The sequence below is a fragment of the Passer domesticus genome, chromosome 6 (assembly GCF_036417665.1).
Source record: "Passer domesticus isolate bPasDom1 chromosome 6, bPasDom1.hap1, whole genome shotgun sequence".
NCBI lineage: Eukaryota > Metazoa > Chordata > Aves > Passeriformes > Passeridae > Passer > Passer domesticus.
Genome location: NC_087479.1, coordinates 73027203 through 73031767, shown reverse-complemented (window position 1 = coordinate 73031767; position 4565 = coordinate 73027203). Strand labels below are relative to the sequence as shown.

The 4565-nt window shown below is 55.8% G+C and overlaps 1 long non-coding RNA gene across 1 annotated transcript; it reads left to right on the top strand.

Annotated features, from left to right (window-relative positions):
• The first annotated feature begins 276 nt into the window (after nucleotides 1-276).
• Nucleotides 277-4067, top strand: LOC135304024 (uncharacterized). The gene is made up of 3 exons (XR_010365461.1): nucleotides 277-1576; nucleotides 2746-2805; nucleotides 2957-4067. It is a non-coding gene; the product is annotated as an uncharacterized LOC135304024 (long non-coding RNA).
• The last annotated feature ends 498 nt before the right edge of the window (nucleotides 4068-4565 follow it).

The window sequence follows — 4565 nt, the reverse complement described above, 5'->3', positions numbered from 1 at the left end:
GAATTTCCCAGGGTTTGGGGGGGATTGAGGGGTCTGAGGGGGATTTGGGGCAGTCTGATGGATTTGAGGGGGGTCTCAGGTGGGTCTGGGGTCAATTTTGTGGAGAACTGGGGGGTCTGAGGGTCCCGGGAAGGTTTTGGGGGTCCAGGGTGATCCTGGGCCAACCTTGGGGGGGTTTGGGGCTCCCGGAGGGGTCCGGGGGAGATTTGGGGGTCCCGGGGGTCCCAGGCCCCCCCTGAACCGGGGTCTGGGGGTTTCGGGGCGAGGGGGCACAACAGGGGTTCCACCCCCCCCTCCCGTTTCTGGGGGTCTCCCATGGTGCCCCCTCCCCACAGAGCTCCGAGGGCCCCTGAGGTGGCTCCTGTTCCACCGGCCGGTGCCCCTGACCCAGGACGGCCCCAGAGAGTCTGGGAGGTTCTGCGGGCATTTTTGGGATTTTGGGGCAATTTTGATGAATTTTAGGAGGGTTTTTGGGGATAATCTTGGGGCTTCTTTAGGGCTTTATTGGGTATTTGATGGAAGTTCAGGGGGAATTATAGAGGTTTTGGAGAGAATTATTGGGTTTTGGGGGGTTATGGGATTTTGGGGGTTTTATGGATTTGGGGAGTTTTGGATTTTGGGAGATTTTATTGGGGCTTGGGGGGTTGGTTTTTGAGTGGGTTTAGTGAAATTTTGGGGAGTTTTTTTGAGTTTTGATGTGTTTCACTGGGATTTTGTGGGGTTCTCCGGGGTTTTGGAGGATCCTATTGTAATTTCTTGAGGAATTTGGGATTTTTAGTGGAATTTGTGAGGGATTTGGGGGTCTGGGACCTTTGGGGTTGTCCCAGGGTTTGCGGAAGGGCTGAGAGGCATCAAAATCTCCTTAAAAGCCCCAACAGTCCCAATAAAACTCATGAAATCCGAATTAAATCTCACAAAATCCCATTAGAACACCCTAGAATCCCAATAAAACCCCACATAATATTTTGAAATCTCAATAACCCCCAAAATCCCAAAGAAACCTCGCAAATCCCCCCAAAAATGTCCCCTAAATAATCAAAATCCCATAAAATCCCCCCCCAAGACCAAAGAAATCCTGGCAACACCCAAAAAAACCCCACAAAACCCCAAAAATCCCACGAAAATTCTGAAAAAAACCAAATCCCCAATGAATCCCACTAAAAGCCCCCACAATTCCAGTGAAATGCCTCAAAATCTCCTAGAAATCCCATAAAAACTGCCAGAATTTCTGAGAATCCCAAAAAACCAGGAAAATCCCAGGAAAACCTTCCAAAATACAAAAAAAAAAAAAAAAGCAATAAACCCCCAAACACCCCCAGAAGAACACCCCCCCCAAAGCGCCAATAAAACCCCCAAAATCCAAACCCCCCAAAATCCACAAAAGCCCCCAACATTTCCCACCTTGTCCCAGCATGTCTGCAGTCATTTCCAGGCGCTGCCAGGGGCCCCAGGAAGGTGTCAGTTCTCCCAGTGTGATCCCCCAGTCATGCTCAGAATATCCCAGCTGCCTCCAGCATGCATCCAGTCCTGCCCAGTTCCTCCAGTTTGCTTGCAGCATGATCCCAGTTTCTCTCAGGTGCTCCCAGTAGCCCAAAGTGTGATCCCAGTCACTCCCTTTGAACCCCAGTATGATCCCAGTAATCTGCAGTTGGATCCCAGTCACATGCCAGCCCTCCCAGTGTGCTCCCAGTATAACCCCAGTTGCTCCCAGTCAGGCCCAGTATGGGGGATGATGTGCAGGGTGTGCTCCCAGTCACTCTCAGATTCTCCCAGTATCAGTCCAGTCCCTCCCAGTATGATCCAGAGATGAGCCCAGTGTGCTCCCAGTCCCTGCCAGTATGAACCAGTTGTGCTCCACCTGGTTCCAGTGGCTCACTTTCACCCTCCCATTTGGTTCCAGTCACTCCCAGTATCTCCCAGTGTATGCCAGTTCCCTCCAGCATGTTGCCAGTCCCTCCCATTATTCCCCAGTATGATCCCATTTGCTGCCAAGCACTCCCAGTCAGCCTCAGTGCAGTGGCACTCACTGCCAGGATGATCCCAGTCACCTCCAGCGTGATCCCAGCTGATCCCAGTAGAAGCCCAGTTTTTTCCAGTCACTCCCTGCATGCAGCCAGCCACTCCCAGTTCCTCCCAGTTTGGTTTTTTGGGGGATGTTTGGAGAACGAAGAAGTGCAAGGCTGAGCAGAAAAGGCCCCTCGGGGGGACATCGGGGGGTGGCGGTGGCGGCTGGCGGCAGAGGCAGCCTGGAGGAGCAGAGCCCTGTGTCCCCCAGGAGCCCAAAGTGGGGAGCCCAGAGAGGGGGGAGCGCCGCCATGGGCGGGAGCCTGCAGAGGCTGGAGAGGGGCAGGGGGGACTCCTTGGAGCCCCTGCAGCCCGGAGCAGAGCATGAGGGGAGAAGGGAGCCCAAAAGGGAGCCCAAAGAGCCCCGGCATCCCTGAATGGGGAGCGAAGAGGGGGCAGCTTTTGGGATTGCTGGGACTGCCAGCAGCCTGGGGAGGGCGGGCACCGAGGAGAAGGGGGACCCCCAATGCAAGCGTGACCCCAGCAGCTGGGAGAGGGGGAACTCCGAACACCTGAGGGGAGGGAGCAGGGACAGGGAACTCCTGGGAGGTTTTTTCCAGGCTGACTCGTGGCATTTGGGAGGTTTTTCTGGAGCCCCAATGGCCGGTGACTTGTAGAGATGCACTTGGGCAGAGGGACCTTCAGAGTCAATGTGCTCATCCTTTGTTTTCCTCAAACCAGGATTTCCATTGCCAACCCCCATTGAGGCTGTGAGGAAAATGCCCCAGAACATGCAAGCAGGTGAGGAGGAAGTCAGTGCCCCTTTCCCCTCTCTCCTGCTCCATCTCCCAGCCCAGCACAGCCCTGGCTGCAGGACAGCCTGGGGGCATCTCCTTGCCCTTGCCTGTGGCCCGTGGCAAATGCCATCCTGTCCTTGTCCTTCCTCCCCCAGAGCAGGAGCTGAGCATGGAGAGCAGGGAGGACAAATCCCCGCAGCAGAACCTCGTGGCAGAGGCCGTTTTGAGCGGCTCCACGGCGCAGGAACCCAACGGGGAGGAAAAGCCCTGGAGATCCTGCACGAGGAGGGGCTGCAAACACAGCCCAGGTTGCTCTGAGGAGTAAAGATCCACCCTGTGCCAGGAAGGTGGACAGAGCTTCAGCCAGAGCTTGGAGCTGGTGGTCCATGAGGAGGTTCCTGATGGGGAGAAGCCTCAAAGGTGCTTGGAGTGTGGGAAGAGCTTCTGGTGGATCACCAGCCTGATCGTGCACCAGAGAACCCACACTGGGGAAGGGCCCTACGAGTGTGGGGAGTGTGGGAAAGGCTTCAGGTGCAGCTCTGAGCTCATCACTCACTAACGCATCCATACCGGGGAGAGGCCCTATGACTGTCCCGAGTGTCAGAAGAGGTTTCAGACCAGCTCCAGTCTCCTCCAGCATCAATGGATTCACACAGAGGAGAGGCCCTTCCGCTGCCCAGACTGCAGGAAGGGCTTCAAGTGCAACTCAAACTTCTCCAGGCACCGGCGCATCCACAGCGGGGAGAGGCCCTACAAGTGTCGCCAGTGTGGGACGAGCTTTACCCACAGCTCTAACTTGACCAAACACCAACAGAATCACCAGTAAGGGAAGTCCTGCAAGTGCCCTGAGTGTGGGAAGATCCTCGTGTGCTGCTCCAGCTTCATCCCCCATTGGAGAACCCACATTGGGAAGAGACCTGCTGATCCATGTTCCCTGTGATCCATGGTGGGAAGACACTTGCCACTTTTCCTGCCCCTGCTAGTGAGCTGATGTAGGATTGAAGAACAAGAAGGTCTGGCCAGAGCCGTGTCATTACATTCACTCCCACCTCAGGTCATTGCCAGGGGCAGGAAAGGGACTCTCTCTCTCTCCCTGAGGAGAAAGGTGTCCTTTCCAGGCAGGAGGAAATACGTGGCCAGGAAGAGCCACTCAGTGGTGATGTTGTAGTTTTCCCTGTAAATAGTTTTTCTTATCCCTTCTGTTATCAATATTGCTTTTGTTCCTCTTTATTCCTTATTTCATTGCTGTTCCCAGTAAATTGTTCTTATCCCAGCCTGGGATCTTTGCCTTTTGTTCTTTCCATGGGAGGCGGGAGGGCAGCAAGCGGCAGCGTGGTTTTAGCGGGAGCAGGAAATTGGGGAATCCCATTCCTGAACCCCGGCCCATGGAAACCGAGCATCCCAGCTGGTCCCAGCCCTGGTGGCCATGGCAACAGCCTTGGGAGCGGGTCCCTGGCTGGGGCTGTGGGAACCTCTTCCCTCTGGTGCCCAGGGACAGGACTGGAGGGAACGGCTGCAGCTGAGTCGGGGCAGGCTCAGGCTGGATCTCAGGAAAAGGTTTTTGCCCAGAGGCTGCTGGGGCACTGCCCAGGCTCCCCAGGGAAGGCTCCCAGCTCCAGGGCTCTCTGAGCTCCAGCAGCGTTTGCCCAGCACTGCCAGGCCCAGGCTGGCATTGTTGGGGTGTCCTGTGCAGGGCCAGCACTTGGACTCCAGGATCCTGATGGGTCCCTCCCAGCTCAGCCAATTCTGTGGATCTGGGATCCC